General features: G+C 55.6%; 1 long non-coding RNA gene across 1 annotated transcript in view; it reads right to left on the bottom strand.

The window, feature by feature from the left end:
- Positions 1–21,109, bottom strand: part of LOC145534157 (uncharacterized) — a 48,084-nt gene extending 26,975 nt beyond the window's left edge. The window contains exons 1-3 of the long non-coding RNA XR_014074285.1: positions 20,897–21,109; positions 13,269–13,380; positions 5,640–5,751 (exon numbers count right to left, since the gene is read on the bottom strand). This is a non-coding gene — a long non-coding RNA (uncharacterized LOC145534157). The remainder of the gene's footprint in view (positions 1–5,639; positions 5,752–13,268; positions 13,381–20,896) is intronic.
- Positions 21,110–21,312: the final 203 nt, after the last annotated feature.

Here is a 21,312-nt window from a genome sequence, read left to right as displayed (position 1 = left end):
AAATTGTCAATACAATCCGACGAAAAGGCCCCGATACGGACATCCAAGGTTGTGTGAAAGGAAATTAGACGACCAAACTAGGATCCTCAGGAGAGTATCGGAGAAGGCAATGGCGACCCACTCCAGTACTCTTGCCTGGAAAATGCCCTGGACGGAGGAGCCTGGTAGGCTGCAGGCCATGGGGTCGCGCAGAGTCTGACACGACTGAAGTGACTTAGCAGCAGCAGCAGCAGCGGCAGGACAGTATGCTATTGGGAATACAGCAACACACACAGATCCAGATCGATGGAATAAAGTTGAGGGTCCAGAAACAAACCCCAGCATCCATCGTCAACTCATCTCTGACACAGAAGGGGAGATTATCCAAATGGGAACAAGAAAGCCTCTTCAATCAATGTCCATGGGAAACCCAGACAGCTACATCTGAAGAACGCTATTGGTTTGGATCTCAGACCACCTCAATATTGGGGAAAAACCTCACCCTAAAGACTGATGTCATGAGATAGCTAGAAAGAAGCGTAGGTCAAAGGCTCCTTAACATCAGAGTCTCCTTGCCATTTGCTGGGCGGAGGTAGAAATGGGTCTCTTCAATTAAGGGAAAGAGGTACACGAAGTACACCAATGGGTTTCCATCCAATGGAACCTCTTCACAACAGAGAAGCTAAGCATTCACAAATGCAAAAGATAGGAAACGGAACACGAGAGACTCCTTCCAAGTGGTGTATCTGAGAAGGGGTTCATATGGAAAGAGACGAAGAATGCACAGCACTCAGATTCCAAGAAACACCACCACCACCCTTGACCCTTCCCCTATGACCAACTCCGACCTGAAGCCTTTCTCTCCCTCTAACCTATCCCTAAAACATAACCCTCATCTAATCATATACATGTGGAATTCCTAGCATCCATCCATTCACACACGAGAGAGAAAGAGGAAGACACAGAGGGAATTGAGAAAGGAAAAGAGAGGGACACAGCCAGAGAGAGACACGGAACCAAAGAGAGGAAAGGAGTCGATGGTCCAGACTTTTCCTCAATCTGTCTCGAAGGTAGAAGCAATGACAGCGCCCATCCACCCCAGAAGGGGGAAAAGGACGGAAGGTTTGCAGAGGAAAAGACAAGAACGCAGGGAGCCATTAGAAGCTCAGCCACCCGCAGAAGCCGAGCTGGGACACTTGAACAGAATCTCAATGGAAACAGGACCAGAAAGTTGGCTACTCTTTTCTACAAGAGAGGGAGACCTTCGAGTCTTCCTTTCTGTCTTCCAGCTTGGATGCGGGGTCTCAAAACAGTCAGGAGGGGGAGTGCCTTTTCCTGGGTACCACGGCACATCCAGGCCTCGTTCTGCCCCATTCTGTGCTATGTCAGCCCTGGATGGAATCTTTCTTTCTGAAGTCTCAGCGCACGAGCTCCACGTGATATCGGCCCCAGGTGGAAAGGCATGGAGCTGCTCGTAGGCCGACAGACCTAGGAAGCAGATGGGAGAATGACCCCCACTCTGCAGATGGAGAGACTGGGGAAACCCTGAGGGGCATATGCTTGTCCAGGGCCACACCACTTATGAGAAGAAGGAGCCTGGTCTGAGAGCAGCAGGGCCCTCGGAGCTCAGGCCCTGGCTGCACCCAGGCCTCCCCAGGGCTGTGGGCTGGGCTGTGTGGGCGTCTCTGTGCCTGCACATGGCCTAAGGGGGGTGGTCGAGCAGTCAGAAACCCAGAGATTCCCTTGGGAAGTTTTGGGGAAGGGACCTCAGCACGAACCCCAGGCGATGATGTCACCTGCCGGCAACAGAACCCAACAGAACCCGCAACCCGGGTATCCAGGCCTCCAGAGCGGAGAGGAGCCCCCAGCCAGATCACTTGCTGCCAGGATGTTCTGCTGTTTGCCCATGCCCAGAGGCCGGGGCCTCAGGAGAGCTCACAGGCAGTGTGCGTGGGCACCCTGTCGACGTTGGCTCAGGACACCCCCGAGAGGCCTCTGGCCGTTTGCCCGGAGAAACAGAAAGGTAACACGGGGAGCCCCAGGCCGGGCCAGGCCACCTCGCCCATGCCACCCGGAAACACCGGGTCCTTTGCCTGTGTGTGTGGATGCGGGTTTCTCGGGGTGTGTCTCCCTCAAGGAAGCCCAGGCGGATGTGGGGTCAGAAGCCTGCGGACAAGTTGTGTCCACACCCCAGGGGAGAGCAGGCTGGGCCCGATGGGGAGTGTGCGGGCAGCGGCGGCCGCCCAGGCTGACCTCACACCCACAGGTGGGTCTCTTTCCTCCCGGGTGGGGATCTGAGCAGACACACGTCTCTGACCCTTCTGGGAAGAGAAGTTCGAGCAGGCAGAAGCAGCGGTTCCACTGGCCAGGCCCAGCTTGGAAAACTCCCAGCATGGCTGGCTGACGGTCACTGTCGTTGCAGAGCTTCCCACGTGATGAGGCCGAGGACGGGGACACCCCATCCACCTCCCGGAGGGAGGGGTCGGAGCACCACCCCCCCGCCCGTGAGGCCCAGTGCAGGCTCCAGGTGAGCGTGCCCACGGAGGCATCAGCCCCACCGGGGGAGAAGAGGAGGCGGGGAAGGCCTGCTGCAGAGACACCGCCTAGGATACACCCGCCGGCCCAGTCTGAGGCTGCCACGGAGCTCAGCACACCCGGCTCCGACCCAGAGTCCCGAGAACCCCGGCCTCTGAGGCAGCAGGAGGACCTGGAGCCCAGCACGCCAGAGCACAGAGGTGAGGATGCTGGGGCTGCTGCACGGGAGTGTGTGGGGACAGGGTGCTGAGCTACACAGGGACGAGTCCCCGAAAGCTGCTGCTGGGCCTGCAGCAAGCACTGGCCTCACACCCCCCGCCCCCCGTCTTGCACACTTCAGTCCCAAAAGACATCCGACGCTGGGTATTCTTTGGGAATCTCTTGGAAGCTTTCTGTCCCGGGATACGCACATGCCAAGGCTGGCCTGTGGGCAAACTTTGCTTCTCCCCCAGCTCTAGCACTGACCTCCAACTGGAACCAGGCTCCACTTCCCAGACGTGTCCCTACAGAGGTGGTGGCTCCAGGTGCAGGACCCAGAGATCCACCGAGGGCAGATGGAGAACCGAGACTTGCCCTCGCAGAGACACCAGGCCAGCTGGGTACTGGCCAGCACACCGGGCAGATCGGATCTCCGTGCCTGCAGGACCCCCAGCCCCAGGCACTGATGTCCCACCCCCTCAGCCAGAACCTCCACCTCCACGTGCACCTGTACCTGCTCGGGCTCTGGCAGGAGAACCCGAGGCAGAGGAGGAGTCACCGCCTCGGCAGGGAGAGCCTGCCCTGGCTCCCGCGCAACACCCAGATGCCCACGATGACTCACCCACCCCTGCAGGGAGAACGAGCCCCCGCTCTGGACAGACACCCAGAGCCCTTGCCGGAAACACCACGTCCAGGGGAGCGGTCGGCTCTGCAGCCTCCATCCCTGTCTGCTCACCGTGGACGCCGGCAACTCGGTCTGCCCCCAGGGGACATGGAGTTCCTTTCCCCTGAACTGCTTTGCATTTGGTTTGTTTCCACCTTTCTGGTGATGTTTTCTTTTTTGTATGGTTTCCTGTATTTTTGTTGGTTAAGTTGGGATTCGTAAACTTTCTCATCATTGTTGCAATTTGGGAACACTGTTGTGTAACTCTGGTGATACTGTGTTACCATCACCACTTGGTAGTTTCAGACCCGTTTGATCTTTATGCCCCACCCCCCAACAAAGCCTGGATTCAAGGCAAGCACGCCCTGTTCATCCCTTCCCCCGATCCTGAACACAATTTCATCTTTTCTTTGTGCATTCCTTCCTATATTCTTGGTGTCCCCAATCAATGACTCTCCGTGAAATGACTGAAGCAGTGTTTTTCGGGCTCTCCACCTACTGTAAGACTCCATTGGAGAGTTCTCATTTTTATGTCATTTGAACTAGCCTTTGATATCTGAAAGGACGGTGTACGTCCTTTCAAGATACCATGTGCCAAACGAAGCCCTTTTGGCCACTGCCATCATTATCTCCAGGCAGGCATTGCTGTTTCAAGGGTGACATCTCAGCCAGAAGGCAGAGGCTGAGCTCCTCTTGTTGCACCAGCTCCCAAAAGAAGCCAAGAAAGGGAGCTGGAACAACAAACCACCCCAACGCCCAGGAAAGCGTTCTTCATGACAGAAGGCTAGAAAATGACCCAACATCCTTGTGGCCCAGAACCCCTCTAGAAAATCACTGTTCCATAAAAAAGAGAAACACATGGGAAGTTCCAAGGAGAGGCAATGCCCATGGCCAGTGTACTTTAGAGACGGCCTGAGCGCTCCGGGGAAGACACGCACCGACGGAACCCCTTGGGAAACAGCAGGGATTCTCCTCACCGTCGTAAGGGTTTCCTCTGGGGACAACCTGCCCTGGGCACCACATGAGGGAGCAGACCGGCTTCTCTTCCTCTGCCCCCACACCATTCACTCATGAAGGCAGCTCAGGTGTTCTCATGCCCTGCCTGCCTGCCTGCCTGGCTCATCCGTGAGCTGTGACCACCTCCAGGGCAGGACTCCACCTTCTCCTCTCTGTGTACCGTGCATCTGCACACAGTGGGCTTTCAGAACCTTAGACTTGAGCCATTCCCACTCAAGCCAGAACCCTCCCCAGGAAGGAAAACAGCTGTGGAGTCATTTTGGCCCCAGCACTGGTTCCGAAACCCTGGCGGCTCCTACAGCCTCTACGGCGTGAAGAGGGAGGTCCCTTCTGACAGAGCTTTCCGGCTCTCAGATCTAAGCTGTTGTTTCACTGTCAGCTGTGTCTCTTCCGTTGCAGCCAGGTGGGCCACGCTGCTCCAAAGGAGCTCACAAGCTGAGTTTCAAGGGAGGACAGGGATGGCTACAACGTGCTGCAAACTGAGTGAGGGTCCCCACAATCCTCAGCAAAGGTCTGTGGTGTGCAAGTGGGGAGTAGAGGGCCCCCAAGTTCCAAAGGAAGGGAGGTACTCGGGAGCTAAAGCCCTTGGCTGCTGTGGTAGCAGCTGCAGATGGCAGCTCGTCCACAGTGCACTTCGAATGAGGTCATATGAGCGGGACTCTGGAAATGGCTCCGAAATCGGGAGAAAGGGGTCAGGGTATGTGGGAAGCCGGCGGGGGTGGGGGGTGGATGAAGGAAGGTGTCCCTCCTCTCTCCAGTGCAATTTGGTTTGGTGAGTCTCAAAGCTACCAGATGGCACTTCCCAAGTCAGGCCCCCACAGGAATCAGGGTGGGCTGCGTGCCTCGGCCCCTGCCACAGGGACAAGCCACACCAGTGGCCTCCCTGAGCTCCAATGGCCGGATCTGGGGGTTCTGTCTGGGTGCACACCTCCTTGCTGTGGCCAAGTTCCCCCCTTCTCTGAGCACCAGCTTCATCCTCTCGAATGAGGACATCGAATGCTACCTTGGCACGTTACTCTCTTCATCCTGTGAAGACTCATTAGGCTTATCCTACAATTACTAGCTGGCCCGAAGAGATATCTCCTGAATCCAGATTAAGCTGGAGTCTCCCAGGCTCATCTGGCATGTCTTCCCTGAAGTCTGCCAAAACCCACACCATTGCATTTCCAGGGACTCCCCTTAGCCAGCTGGGCAGAAAACCCAGCATGCTTCAAACAAGCTGACAGACAAGCGGGAGAGGACTCACGGGCAGAAGGTTTCCCTCAGGTCTCGGGTGGAGCTCTGGGACCACAGCAGCAACGGGCCATCCCAGCCCCTGGGCTCAGCAGCGCCCTCATTCTCAGGCCGGCGGCTCTGCCCTGAGGGGAGAGGGAAGGTCACCAACTGCCGCAGGCGGACCTCACGCCCCTCCCACTGCTGGAGCCTGACCTCCCCCGGCCCCACCCCTTCCCCTACCCCAGCAGGACGACAGCTCGTCTTCCCCTGGCTTCCAACGTCAGGCCCGGCCCTGGGCCCCGATTGGGCACTGCCCCAGCCCGGAGCCAATCACAGTGGCCAGGGAGGTGGAACGCACCGATTGGCCAGGGCCAGGTCATGTGACCATACTCCCCAGGAAACTCAAATATTACCAAGGTTCCCTAAGAAACCAATGAACAAAATTATCCAGTAAAGGCAAACCGTACTTTTTAATGAGGCCAATGTCACAGAAAAAAAAAAAAAAAAAAAGCTTCACCATGAACTGCTCAAGGAAGCTAGTAAATAAACTTTCAGAAAAGTTTAGTAGTTTTTTTTTTTTTTTTAATAGGGTGACGGAGAGCTATACCTTTCCCGTCTATGTGAATTTAGGTTTAAACTAGATTTCCCTTGGCTGTTATATAAGACAAAAAAACCCACATCACCCCCTTTCACTCACCCCCACCCCCCAAAAGTGTTTTAATGTATTGAATTTTTCTGTCCTCAGTTGTGTCTGATTCACGGCAACCCACGAACTCTACACAGCCAGGCTCTTCCGTCCATGGAATTCAGGGCAATTTTTTCTGTCCCTGTCAATGCCCACCCTGGGTGATCCAAAGGCAAGGGCTCAGAGGCCCCTGAGAGACTAACTCCTTTCAGCTGAGCACAGAGCTGGCTCCTCACTGGGATGCCTGTGGCCTGGGGCTCCCAGAGGGGAGAGCAGCACTCGCCCCACCGTGTGGTCACTGCTGGAAGTGCAGGCTGCTCCTCACTCCCCCTTGACAGTGTCCCTGACGGCAGAACAGTGTGAATCGAATCAAGGTGGTAATGCAAACTCCAATGCAACCAAACTTCCCACAAGGTCTCCAAAACCACTCAGGAACAGGGAATTGGAAACTGCAGGGGATGACATGAATGGAGATGGAGACTTGACACCTTACACCGAGTTCACTTCCACTTATCCCTAGACAAACTTTCCGTGAAAACTTGTCACCAATCTAGAAGAACAATGAGCAGAAACCGGACACGTGCTTTGAGTCTTCACACACAAAACTAAAAGGCAGTCCACAAAAAAACCCAGAGAATACAGTGGACTTGGCAAAATCAAAGATATCTACTGTGGGAAAGACCTCATGACAAAAGCAAAAGACAGGTCATACATCGCCAGACGAATGAGTGGAAACACAAAGCTTATCAAGGATGTGTCTCCAAACAGACAAAGAACACCAACACAACAAGCCTGTGAAAACTAGGGAAAGGTCTGAAGGGACACCAGACTGAGGAAGACACACACAGAGGATCCCGGATGATGTCCAGCACTGAGGGCCTGAAGAAACAACAGTCTAGTTGCACCCCCTCAGGCCTGTGTGACCGTGGATGAGGCCTCTGTTTCCCGGTGGCTCTGAGAGATGGACAGGGAGGAAGGGGAAGAGAAGTCACTTGCATTTCTAATACTCACAGCAAAGTCTTCCAATGAGAAGGGAATTATCACCCCCACTGACAATGCCATGCACTGAAGTGATATCCACGAGTCCATCTAACCCAGAAGGGAAGGATGCACCTGTTCTCACAAAACGGCGAGAGATGGAAGAAGGAAGATCAAGCCCACACCAATCACTGGAGAGAGAAGCTGTGCTCAGGGCTTGAAAAATTCCTATTGGTAAAATGATGTCACAGCCCCACAAGGCAATCCACAGCTTCGATGCTATTCCTCCCAAAATGCCAAAGCATTTTCGCACCGAACAAAGAATTGCAAAAGGGGTTACGGAAACAGAAAAGAGCCTAAATTGTCAATACAATCCGACGAAAAGGCCCCGATACGGACATCCAAGGTTGTGTGAAAGGAAATTAGACGACCAAACTAGGATCCTCAGGAGAGTATCGGAGAAGGCAATGGCGACCCACTCCAGTACTCTTGCCTGGAAAATGCCCTGGACGGAGGAGCCTGGTAGGCTGCAGGCCATGGGGTCGCGCAGAGTCTGACACGACTGAAGTGACTTAGCAGCAGCAGCAGCAGCGGCAGGACAGTATGCTATTGGGAATACAGCAACACACACAGATCCAGATCGATGGAATAACGTTGAGGGTCCAGAAACAAACCCCAGCATCCATCGTCAACTCATCTCTGACACAGAAGGGGAGATTATCCAAATGGGAACAAGAAAGCCTCTTCAATCAATGTCCATGGGAAACCCAGACAGCTACATCTGAAGAACGCTATTGGTTTGGATCTCAGACCACCTCAATATTGGGGAAAAACCTCACCCTAAAGACTGATGTCATGAGATAGCTAGAAAGAAGCGTAGGTCAAAGGCTCCTTAACATCAGAGTCTCCTTGCCATTTGCTGGGCGGAGGTAGAAATGGGTCTCTTCAATTAAGGGAAAGAGGTACACGAAGTACACCAATGGGTTTCCATCCAATGGAACCTCTTCACAACAGAGAAGCTAAGCATTCACAAATGCAAAAGATAGGAAACGGAACACGAGAGACTCCTTCCAAGTGGTGTATCTGAGAAGGGGTTCATATGGAAAGAGACGAAGAATGCACAGCACTCAGATTCCAAGAAACACCACCACCACCCTTGACCCTTCCCCTATGACCAACTCCGACCTGAAGCCTTTCTCTCCCTCTAACCTATCCCTAAAACATAACCCTCATCTAATCATATACATGTGGAATTCCTAGCATCCATCCATTCACACACGAGAGAGAAAGAGGAAGACACAGAGGGAATTGAGAAAGGAAAAGAGAGGGACACAGCCAGAGAGAGACACGGAACCAAAGAGAGGAAAGGAGTCGATGGTCCAGACTTTTCCTCAATCTGTCTCGAAGGTAGAAGCAATGACAGCGCCCATCCACCCCAGAAGGGGGAAAAGGACGGAAGGTTTGCAGAGGAAAAGACAAGAACGCAGGGAGCCATTAGAAGCTCAGCCACCCGCAGAAGCCGAGCTGGGACACTTGAACAGAATCTCAATGGAAACAGGACCAGAAAGTTGGCTACTCTTTTCTACAAGAGAGGGAGACCTTCGAGTCTTCCTTTCTGTCCTCCAGCTTGGATGCGGGGTCTCAAAACAGTCAGGAGGGGGAGTGCCTTTTCCTGGGTACCACGGCACATCCAGGCCTCGTTCTGCCCCATTCTGTGCTATGTCAGCCCTGGATGGAATCTTTCTTTCTGAAGTCTCAGCGCACGAGCTCCACGTGATATCGGCCCCAGGTGGAAAGGCATGGAGCTGCTCGTAGGCCGACAGACCTAGGAAGCAGATGGGAGAATGACCCCCACTCTGCAGATGGAGAGACTGGGGAAACCCTGAGGGGCATATGCTTGTCCAGGGCCACACCACTTATGAGAAGAAGGAGCCTGGTCTGAGAGCAGCAGGGCCCTCGGAGCTCAGGCCCTGGCTGCACCCAGGCCTCCCCAGGGCTGTGGGCTGGGCTGTGTGGGCGTCTCTGTGCCTGCACATGGCCTAAGGGGGGTGGTCGAGCAGTCAGAAACCCAGAGATTCCCTTGGGAAGTTTTGGGGAAGGGACCTCAGCACGAACCCCAGGCGATGATGTCACCTGCCGGCAACAGAACCCAACAGAACCCGCAACCCGGGTATCCAGGCCTCCAGAGCGGAGAGGAGCCCCCAGCCAGATCACTTGCTGCCAGGATGTTCTGCTGTTTGCCCATGCCCAGAGGCCGGGGCCTCAGGAGAGCTCACAGGCAGTGTGCGTGGGCACCCTGTCGACGTTGGCTCAGGACACCCCCGAGAGGCCTCTGGCCGTTTGCCCGGAGAAACAGAAAGGTAACACGGGGAGCCCCAGGCCGGGCCAGGCCACCTCGCCCATGCCACCCGGAAACACCGGGTCCTTTGCCTGTGTGTGTGGATGCGGGTTTCTCGGGGTGTGTCTCCCTCAAGGAAGCCCAGGCGGATGTGGGGTCAGAAGCCTGCGGACAAGTTGTGTCCACACCCCAGGGGAGAGCAGGCTGGGCCCGATGGGGAGTGTGCGGGCAGCGGCGGCCGCCCAGGCTGACCTCACACCCACAGGTGGGTCTCTTTCCTCCCGGGTGGGGATCTGAGCAGACACACGTCTCTGACCCTTCTGGGAAGAGAAGTTCGAGCAGGCAGAAGCAGCGGTTCCACTGGCCAGGCCCAGCTTGGAAAACTCCCAGCATGGCTGGCTGACGGTCACTGTCGTTGCAGAGCTTCCCACGTGATGAGGCCGAGGACGGGGACACCCCATCCACCTCCCGGAGGGAGGGGTCGGAGCACCACCCCCCCGCCCGTGAGGCCCAGTGCAGGCTCCAAGTGAGCGTGCCCACGGAGGCATCAGCCCCACCGGGGGAGAAGAGGAGGCGGGGAAGGCCTGCTGCAGAGACACCGCCTAGGATACACCCGCCGGCCCAGTCTGAGGCTGCCACGGAGCTCAGCACACCCGGCTCCGACCCAGAGTCCCGAGAACCCCGGCCTCTGAGGCAGCAGGAGGACCTGGAGCCCAGCACGCCAGAGCACAGAGGTGAGGACGCTGGGGCTGCTGCACGGGAGTGTGTGGGGACGGGGTGCTGAGCTACACAGGGACGAGTCCCCGAAAGCTGCTGCTGGGCCTGCAGCAAGCACTGGCCTCACACCCCCCGCCCCCCGTCTTGCACACTTCAGTACCAAAAGACATCCGACGCTGGGTATTCTTTGGGAATCTCTTGGAAGCTTTCTGTCCCGGGATACGCACATGCCAAGGCTGGCCTGTCGGCAAACTTTGCTTCTCCCCCAGCTCTAGCACTGACCTCCAACTGGAACCAGGCTCCACTTCCCAGACCTGTCCCTACAGAGGTGGTGGCTCCAGGTGCAGGACCCAGGGATCCACCGAGGGCAGATGGAGAACCGAGACTTGCCCTCGCAGAGACACCAGGCCAGCTGGGTACTGGCCAGCACACCGGGCAGATCGGATCTCCGTGCCTGCAGGACCCCCAGCCCCAGGCACTGATGTCCCACCCCCTCAGCCAGAACCTCCACCTCCACGTGCACCTGTACCTGCTCGGGCTCTGGCAGGAGAACCCGAGGCAGAGGAGGAGTCACCGCCTCGGCAGGGAGAGCCTGCCCTGGCTCCCGCGCAACACCCAGACGCCCACGATGACTCACTCACCCCTGCAGGGAGAACGAGCCCCCGCTCTGGACAGACACCCAGAGCCCTTGCCGGAAACACCACGTCCAGGGGAGCGGTCGGCTCTGCAGCCTCCATCCCTGTCTGCTCACCGTGGACGCCGGCAACTCGGTCTGCCCCCAGGGGACATGGAGTTCCTTTCCCCTGAACTGCTTTGCATTTGGTTTGTTTCCACCTTTCTGGTGATGTTTTCTTTTTTGTATGGTTTCCTGTATTTTTGTTGGTTAAGTTGGGATTCGTAAACTTTCTCATCATTGTTGCAATTTGGGAACACTGTTGTGTAACTCTGGTGATACTGTGTTACCATCACCACTTGGTAGTTTCAGACCCGTTTGATCTTTATGCCCCACCCTCCAACAAAGCCTGGATTCAAGGCAAGCACGCCCTGTTCATCCCTTCCCCCGATCCTGAACACAATTTCATCTTTTCTTTGTGCATTCCTTCCTATATTCTTGGTGTCCCCAATCAATGACTCTCCGTGAAATGACTGAAGCAGTGTTTTTCGGACTCTTCACCTACTGTAAGACTCCATTGGAGAGTTCTCATTTTTATGTCATTTGAACTAGCCTTTGATATCTGAAAGGACGGTGTACGTCCTTTCAAGATACCATGTGCCAAACGAAGCCCTTTTGGCCACTGCCATCATTATCTCCAGGCAGGCATTGCTGTTTCAAGGGTGACATCTCAGCCAGAAGGCAGAGGCTGAGCTCGTCTTGTTGCACCAGCTCCCAAAAGAAGCCAAGAAAGGGAGCTGGAACAACAAACCACCCCAACGCCCAGGAAAGCGTTCTTCATGACAGAAGGCTAGAAAATGACCCAACATCCTTGTGGCCCAGAACCCCTCTAGAAAATCACTGTTCCATAAAAAAGAGAAACACATGGGAAGTTCCAAGGAGAGGCAATGCCCATGGCCAGTGTACTTTAGAGACGGCCTGAGCGCTCCGGGGAAGACACGCACCGACGGAACCCCTTGGGAAACAGCAGGGATTCTCCTCACCGTCGTAAGGGTTTCCTCTGGGGACAACCTGCCCTGGGCACCACATGAGGGAGCAGACCGGCTTCTCTTCCTCTGCCCCCACACCATTCACTCATGAAGGCAGCTCAGGTGTTCTCATGCCCTGCCTGCCTGCCTGCCTGGCTCATCCGTGAGCTGTGACCACCTCCAGGGCAGGACTCCACCTTCTCCTCTCTGTGTACCGTGCATCTGCACACAGTGGGCTTTCAGAACCTTAGACTTGAGCCATTCCCACTCAAGCCAGAACCCTCCCCAGGAAGGAAAACAGCTGTGGAGTCATTTTGGCCCCAGCACTGGTTCCGAAACCCTGGCGGCTCCTACAGCCTCTACGGCGTGAAGAGGGAGGTCCCTTTTGACAGAGCTTTCCGGCTCTCAGATCTAAGCTGTTGTTTCACTGTCAGCTGTGTCTCTTCCGTTGCAGCCAGGTGGGCCACGCTGCTCCAAAGGAGCTCACAAGCTGAGTTTCAAGGGAGGACAGGGATGGCTACAACGTGCTGCAAACTGAGTGAGGGTCCCCACAATCCTCAGCAAAGGTCTGTGGTGTGCAAGTGGGGAGTAGAGGGCCCCCAAGTTCCAAAGGAAGGGAGGTACTCGGGAGCTAAAGCCCTTGGCTGCTGTGGTAGCAGCTGCAGATGGCAGCTCGTCCACAGTGCACTTCGAATGAGGTCATATGAGCGGGACTCTGGAAATGGCTCCGAAATCGGGAGAAAGGGGTCAGGGTATGTGGGAAGCCGGCGGGGGTGGGGGGTGGATGAAGGAAGGTGTCCCTCCTCTCTCCAGTGCAATTTGGTTTGGTGAGTCTCAAAGCTACCAGATGGCACTTCCCAAGTCAGGCCCCCACAGGAATCAGGGTGGGCTGCGTGCCTCGGCCCCTGCCACAGGGACAAGCCACACCAGTGGCCTCCCTGAGCTCCAATGGCCGGATCTGGGGGTTCTGTCTGGGTGCACACCTCCTTGCTGTGGCCAAGTTCCCCCCTTCTCTGAGCACCAGCTTCATCCTCTCGAATGAGGACATCGAATGCTACCTTGGCACGTTACTCTCTTCATCCTGTGAAGACTCATTAGGCTTATCCTACAATTACTAGCTGGCCCGAAGAGATATCTCCTGAATCCAGATTAAGCTGGAGTCTCCCAGGCTCATCTGGCATGTCTTCCCTGAAGTCTGCCAAAACCCACACCATTGCATTTCCAGGGACTCCCCTTAGCCAGCTGGGCAGAAAACCCAGCATGCTTCAAACAAGCTGACAGACAAGCGGGAGAGGACTCACGGGCAGAAGGTTTCCCTCAGGTCTCGGGTGGAGCTCTGGGACCACAGCAGCAACGGGCCATCCCAGCCCCTGGGCTCAGCAGCGCCCTCATTCTCAGGCCGGCGGCTCTGCCCTGAGGGGAGAGGGAAGGTCACCAACTGCCGCAGGCGGACCTCACGCCCCTCCCACTGCTGGAGCCTGACCTCCCCCGGCCCCACCCCTTCCCCTACCCCAGCAGGACGACAGCTCGTCTTCCCCTGGCTTCCAACGTCAGGCCCGGCCCTGGGCCCCGATTGGGCACTGCCCCAGCCCGGAGCCAATCACAGTGGCCAGGGAGGTGGAACGCACCGATTGGCCAGGGCCAGGTCATGTGACCATACTCCCCAGGAAACTCAAATATTACCAAGGTTCCCTAAGAAACCAATGAACAAAATTATCCAGTAAAGGCAAACCGTACTTTTTAATGAGGCCAATGTCACAGAAAAAAAAAAAAAAAAAGCTTCACCATGAACTGCTCAAGGAAGCTAGTAAATAAACTTTCAGAAAAGTTTAGTAGTTTTTTTTTTTTTTTTTAATAGGGTGACGGAGAGCTATACCTTTCCCGTCTATGTGAATTTAGGTTTAAACTAGATTTCCCTTGGCTGTTATATAAGACAAAAAAACCCACATCACCCCCTTTCACTCACCCCCACCCCCCAAAAGTGTTTTAATGTATTGAATTTTTCTGTCCTCAGTTGTGTCTGATTCACGGCAACCCACGAACTCTACACAGCCAGGCTCTTCCGTCCATGGAATTCAGGGCAATTTTTTCTGTCCCTGTCAATGCCCACCCTGGGTGATCCAAAGGCAAGGGCTCAGAGGCCCCTGAGAGACTAACTCCTTTCAGCTGAGCACAGAGCTGGCTCCTCACTGGGATGCCTGTGGCCTGGGGCTCCCAGAGGGGAGAGCAGCACTCGCCCCACCGTGTGGTCACTGCTGGAAGTGCAGGCTGCTCCTCACTCCCCCTTGACAGTGTCCCTGACGGCAGAACAGTGTGAATCGAATCAAGGTGGTAATGCAAACTCCAATGCAACCAAACTTCCCACAAGGTCTCCAAAACCACTCAGGAACAGGGAATTGGAAACTGCAGGGGATGACATGAATGGAGATGGAGACTTGACACCTTACACCGAGTTCACTTCCACTTATCCCTAGACAAACTTTCCGTGAAAACTTGTCACCAATCTAGAAGAACAATGAGCAGAAACCGGACACGTGCTTTGAGTCTTCACACACAAAACTAAAAGGCAGTCCACAAAAAAACCCAGAGAATACAGTGGACTTGGCAAAATCAAAGATATCTACTGTGGGAAAGACCTCATGACAAAAGCAAAAGACAGGTCATACATCGCCAGACGAATGAGTGGAAACACAAAGCTTATCAAGGATGTGTCTCCAAACAGACAAAGAACACCAACACAACAAGCCTGTGAAAACTAGGGAAAGGTCTGAAGGGACACCAGACTGAGGAAGACACACACAGAGGATCCCGGATGATGTCCAGCACTGAGGGCCTGAAGAAACAACAGTCTAGTTGCACCCCCTCAGGCCTGTGTGACCGTGGATGAGGCCTCTGTTTCCCGGTGGCTCTGAGAGATGGACAGGGAGGAAGGGGAAGAGAAGTCACTTGCATTTCTAATACTCACAGCAAAGTCTTCCAATGAGAAGGGAATTATCACCCCCACTGACAATGCCATGCACTGAAGTGATATCCACGAGTCCATCTAACCCAGAAGGGAAGGATGCACCTGTTCTCACAAAACGGCGAGAGATGGAAGAAGGAAGATCAAGCCCACACCAATCACTGGAGAGAGAAGCTGTGCTCAGGGCTTGAAAAATTCCTATTGGTAAAATGATGTCACAGCCCCACAAGGCAATCCACAGCTTCGATGCTATTCCTCCCAAAATGCCAATGCATTTTCGCACCGAACAAAGAATTGCAAAAGGGGTTACGGAAACAGAAAAGAGCCTAAATTGTCAATACAATCCGACGAAAAGGCCCCGATACGGACATCCAAGGTTGTGTGAAAGGAAATTAGACGACCAAACTAGGATCCTCAGGAGAGTATCGGAGAAGGCAATGGCGACCCACTCCAGTACTCTTGCCTGGAAAATGCCCTGGACGGAGGAGCCTGGTAGGCTGCAGGCCATGGGGTCGCGCAGAGTCTGACACGACTGAAGTGACTTAGCAGCAGCAGCAGCAGCGGCAGGACAGTATGCTATTGGGAATACAGCAACACACACAGATCCAGATCGATGGAATAAAGTTGAGGGTCCAGAAACAAACCCCAGCATCCATCGTCAACTCATCTCTGACACAGAAGGGGAGATTATCCAAATGGGAACAAGAAAGCCTCTTCAATCAATGTCCATGGGAAACCCAGACAGCTACATCTGAAGAACGCTATTGGTTTGGATCTCAGACCACCTCAATATTGGGGAAAAACCTCACCCTAAAGACTGATGTCATGAGATAGCTAGAAAGAAGCGTAGGTCAAAGGCTCCTTAACATCAGAGTCTCCTTGCCATTTGCTGGGCGGAGGTAGAAATGGGTCTCTTCAATTAAGGGAAAGAGGTACACGAAGTACACCAATGGGTTTCCATCCAATGGAACCTCTTCACAACAGAGAAGCTAAGCATTCACAAATGCAAAAGATAGGAAACGGAACACGAGAGACTCCTTCCAAGTGGTGTATCTGAGAAGGGGTTCATATGGAAAGAGACGAAGAATGCACAGCACTCAGATTCCAAGAAACACCACCACCACCCTTGACCCTTCCCCTATGACCAACTCCGACCTGAAGCCTTTCTCTCCCTCTAACCTATCCCTAAAACATAACCCTCATCTAATCATATACATGTGGAATTCCTAGCATCCATCCATTCACACACGAGAGAGAAAGAGGAAGACACAGAGGGAATTGAGAAAGGAAAAGAGAGGGACACAGCCAGAGAGAGACACGGAACCAAAGAGAGGAAAGGAGTCGATGGTCCAGACTTTTCCTCAATCTGTCTCGAAGGTAGAAGCAATGACAGCGCCCATCCACCCCAGAAGGGGGAAAAGGACGGAAGGTTTGCAGAGGAAAAGACAAGAACGCAGGGAGCCATTAGAAGCTCAGCCACCCGCAGAAGCCGAGCTGGGACACTTGAACAGAATCTCAATGGAAACAGGACCAGAAAGTTGGCTACTCTTTTCTACAAGAGAGGGAGACCTTCGAGTCTTCCTTTCTGTCCTCCAGCTTGGATGCGGGGTCTCAAAACAGTCAGGAGGGGGAGTGCCTTTTCCTGGGTACCACGGCACATCCAGGCCTCGTTCTGCCCCATTCTGTGCTATGTCAGCCCTGGATGGAATCTTTCTTTCTGAAGTCTCAGCGCACGAGCTCCACGTGATATCGGCCCCAGGTGGAAAGGCATGGAGCTGCTCGTAGGCCGACAGACCTAGGAAGCAGATGGGAGAATGACCCCCACTCTGCAGATGGAGAGACTGGGGAAACCCTGAGGGGCATATGCTTGTCCAGGGCCACACCACTTATGAGAAGAAGGAGCCTGGTCTGAGAGCAGCAGGGCCCTCGGAGCTCAGGCCCTGGCTGCACCCAGGCCTCCCCAGGGCTGTGGGCTGGGCTGTGTGGGCGTCTCTGTGCCTGCACATGGCCTAAGGGGGGTGGTCGAGCAGTCAGAAACCCAGAGATTCCCTTGGGAAGTTTTGGGGAAGGGACCTCAGCACGAACCCCAGGCGATGATGTCACCTGCCGGCAACAGAACCCAACAGAACCCGCAACCCGGGTATCCAGGCCTCCAGAGCGGAGAGGAGCCCCCAGCCAGATCACTTGCTGCCAGGATGTTCTGCTGTTTGCCCATGCCCAGAGGCCGGGGCCTCAGGAGAGCTCACAGGCAGTGTGCGTGGGCACCCTGTCGACGTTGGCTCAGGACACCCCCGAGAGGCCTCTGGCCGTTTGCCCGGAGAAACAGAAAGGTAACACGGGGAGCCCCAGGCCGGGCCAGGCCACCTCGCCCATGCCACCCGGAAACACCGGGTCCTTTGCCTGTGTGTGTGGATGCGGGTTTCTCGGGGTGTGTCTCCCTCAAGGAAGCCCAGGCGGATGTGGGGTCAGAAGCCTGCGGACAAGTTGTGTCCACACCCCAGGGGAGAGCAGGCTGGGCCCGATGGGGAGTGTGCGGGCAGCGGCGGCCGCCCAGGCTGACCTCACACCCACAGGTGGGTCTCTTTCCTCCCGGGTGGGGATCTGAGCAGACACACGTCTCTGACCCTTCTGGGAAGAGAAGTTCGAGCAGGCAGAAGCAGCGGTTCCACTGGCCAGGCCCAGCTTGGAAAACTCCCAGCATGGCTGGCTGACGGTCACTGTCGTTGCAGAGCTTCCCACGTGATGAGGCCGAGGACGGGGACACCCCATCCACCTCCCGGAGGGAGGGGTCGGAGCACCACCCCCCCGCCCGTGAGGCCCAGTGCAGGCTCCAGGTGAGCGTGCCCACGGAGGCATCAGCCCCACCGGGGGAGAAGAGGAGGCGGGGAAGGCCTGCTGCAGAGACACCGCCTAGGATACACCCGCCGGCCCAGTCTGAGGCTGCCACGGAGCTCAGCACACCCGGCTCCGACCCAGAGTCCCGAGAACCCCGGCCTCTGAGGCAGCAGGAGGACCTGGAGCCCAGCACGCCAGAGCACAGAGGTGAGGATGCTGGGGCTGCTGCACGGGAGTGTGTGGGGACGGGGTGCTGAGCTACACAGGGACGAGTCCCCGAAAGCTGCTGCTGGGCCTGCAGCAAGCACTGGCCTCACACCCCCCGCCCCCCGTCTTGCACACTTCAGTCCCAAAAGACATCCGACGCTGGGTATTCTTTGGGAATCTCTTGGAAGCTTTCTGTCCCGGGATACGCACATGCCAAGGCTGGCCTGTGGGCAAACTTTGCTTCTCCCCCAGCTCTAGCACTGACCTCCAACTGGAACCAGGCTCCACTTCCCAGACGTGTCCCTACAGAGGTGGTGGCTCCAGGTGCAGGACCCAGAGATCCACCGAGGGCAGATGGAGAACCGAGACTTGCCCTCGCAGAGACACCAGGCCAGCTGGGTACTGGCCAGCACACCGGGCAGATCGGATCTCCGTGCCTGCAGGACCCCCAGCCCCAGGCACTGATGTCCCACCCCCTCAGCCAGAACCTCCACCTCCACGTGCACCTGTACCTGCTCGGGCTCTGGCAGGAGAACCCGAGGCAGAGGAGGAGTCACCGCCTCGGCAGGGAGAGCCTGCCCTGGCTCCCGCGCAACACCCAGATGCCCACGATGACTCACCCACCCCTGCAGGGAGAACGAGCCCCCGCTCTGGACAGACACCCAGAGCCCTTGCCGGAAACACCACGTCCAGGGGAGCGGTCGGCTCTGCAGCCTCCATCCCTGTCTGCTCACCGTGGACGCCGGCAACTCGGTCTGCCCCCAGGGGACATGGAGTTCCTTTCCCCTGAACTGCTTTGCATTTGGTTTGTTTCCACCTTTCTGGTGATGTTTTCTTTTTTGTATGGTTTCCTGTATTTTTGTTGGTTAAGTTGGGATTCGTAAACTTTCTCATCATTGTTGCAATTTGGGAACACTGTTGTGTAACTCTGGTGATACTGTGTTACCATCACCACTTGGTAGTTTCAGACCCGTTTGATCTTTATGCCCCACCCCCCAACAAAGCCTGGATTCAAGGCAAGCACGCCCTGTTCATCCCTTCCCCCGATCCTGAACACAATTTCATCTTTTCTTTGTGCATTCCTTCCTATATTCTTGGTGTCCCCAATCAATGACTCTCCGTGAAATGACTGAAGCAGTGTTTTTCGGGCTCTCCACCTACTGTAAGACTCCATTGGAGAGTTCTCATTTTTATGTCATTTGAACTAGCCTTTGATATCTGAAAGGACGGTGTACGTCCTTTCAAGATACCATGTGCCAAACGAAGCCCTTTTGGCCACTGCCATCATTATCTCCAGGCAGGCATTGCTGTTTCAAGGGTGACATCTCAGCCAGAAGGCAGAGGCTGAGCTCCTCTTGTTGCACCAGCTCCCAAAAGAAGCCAAGAAAGGGAGCTGGAACAACAAACCACCCCAACGCCCAGGAAAGCGTTCTTCATGACAGAAGGCTAGAAAATGACCCAACATCCTTGTGGCCCAGAACCCCTCTAGAAAATCACTGTTCCATAAAAAAGAGAAACACATGGGAAGTTCCAAGGAGAGGCAATGCCCATGGCCAGTGTACTTTAGAGACGGCCTGAGCGCTCCGGGGAAGACACGCACCGACGGAACCCCTTGGGAAACAGCAGGGATTCTCCTCACCGTCGTAAGGGTTTCCTCTGGGGACAACCTGCCCTGGGCACCACATGAGGGAGCAGACCGGCTTCTCTTCCTCTGCCCCCACACCATTCACTCATGAAGGCAGCTCAGGTGTTCTCATGCCCTGCCTGCCTGCCTGCCTGGCTCATCCGTGAGCTGTGACCACCTCCAGGGCAGGACTCCACCTTCTCCTCTCTGTGTACCGTGCATCTGCACACAGTGGGCTTTCAGAACCTTAGACTTGAGCCATTCCCACTCAAGCCAGAACCCTCCCCAGGAAGGAAAACAGCTGTGGAGTCATTTTGGCCCCAGCACTGGTTCCGAAACCCTGGCGGCTCCTACAGCCTCTACGGCGTGAAGAGGGAGGTCCCTTCTGACAGAGCTTTCCGGCTCTCAGATCTAAGCTGTTGTTTCACTGTCAGCTGTGTCTCTTCCGTTGCAGCCAGGTGGGCCACGCTGCTCCAAAGGAGCTCACAAGCTGAGTTTCAAGGGAGGACAGGGATGGCTACAACGTGCTGCAAACTGAGTGAGGGTCCCCACAATCCTCAGCAAAGGTCTGTGGTGTGCAAGTGGGGAGTAGAGGGCCCCCAAGTTCCAAAGGAAGGGAGGTACTCGGGAGCTAAAGCCCTTGGCTGCTGTGGTAGCAGCTGCAGATGGCAGCTCGTCCACAGTGCACTTCGAATGAGGTCATATGAGCGGGACTCTGGAAATGGCTCCGAAATCGGGAGAAAGGGGTCAGGGTATGTGGGAAGCCGGCGGGGGTGGGGGGTGGATGAAGGAAGGTGTCCCTCCTCTCTCCAGTGCAATTTGGTTTGGTGAGTCTCAAAGCTACCAGATGGCACTTCCCAAGTCAGGCCCCCACAGGAATCAGGGTGGGCTGCGTGCCTCGGCCCCTGCCACAGGGACAAGCCACACCAGTGGCCTCCCTGAGCTCCAATGGCCGGATCTGGGGGTTCTGTCTGGGTGCACACCTCCTTGCTGTGGCCAAGTTCCCCCCTTCTCTGAGCACCAGCTTCATCCTCTCGAATGAGGACATCGAATGCTACCTTGGCACGTTACTCTCTTCATCCTGTGAAGACTCATTAGGCTTATCCTACAATTACTAGCTGGCCCGAAGAGATATCTCCTGAATCCAGATTAAGCTGGAGTCTCCCAGGCTCATCTGGCATGTCTTCCCTGAAGTCTGCCAAAACCCACACCATTGCATTTCCAGGGACTCCCCTTAGCCAGCTGGGCAGAAAACCCAGCATGCTTCAAACAAGCTGACAGACAAGCGGGAGAGGACTCACGGGCAGAAGGTTTCCCTCAGGTCTCGGGTGGAGCTCTGGGACCACAGCAGCAACGGGCCATCCCAGCCCCTGGGCTCAGCAGCGCCCTCATTCTCAGGCCGGCGGCTCTGCCCTGAGGGGAGCGGGAAGGTCACCAACTGCCGCAGGCGGACCTCACGCCCCTCCCACTGCTGGAGCCTGACCTCCCCCGGCCCCACCCCTTCCCCTACCCCAGCAGGACGACAGCTCGTCTTCCCCTGGCTTCCAACGTCAGGCCCGGCCCTGGGCCCCGATTGGGCACTGCCCCAGCCCGGAGCCAATCACAGTGGCCAGGGAGGTGGAACGCACCGATTGGCCAGGGCCAGGTCATGTGACCATACTCCCCAGGAAACTCAAATATTACCAAGGTTCCCTAAGAAACCAATGAACAAAATTAT

This window comes from Giraffa tippelskirchi, chromosome 14 (assembly GCF_054371585.1).
Source record: "Giraffa tippelskirchi isolate mGirTip1 chromosome 14, T2T-mGirTip1v1.2.pri, whole genome shotgun sequence".
Lineage (NCBI taxonomy): Eukaryota > Metazoa > Chordata > Mammalia > Artiodactyla > Giraffidae > Giraffa > Giraffa tippelskirchi.
This window is presented reverse-complemented; position numbering and strand designations above follow the sequence as displayed.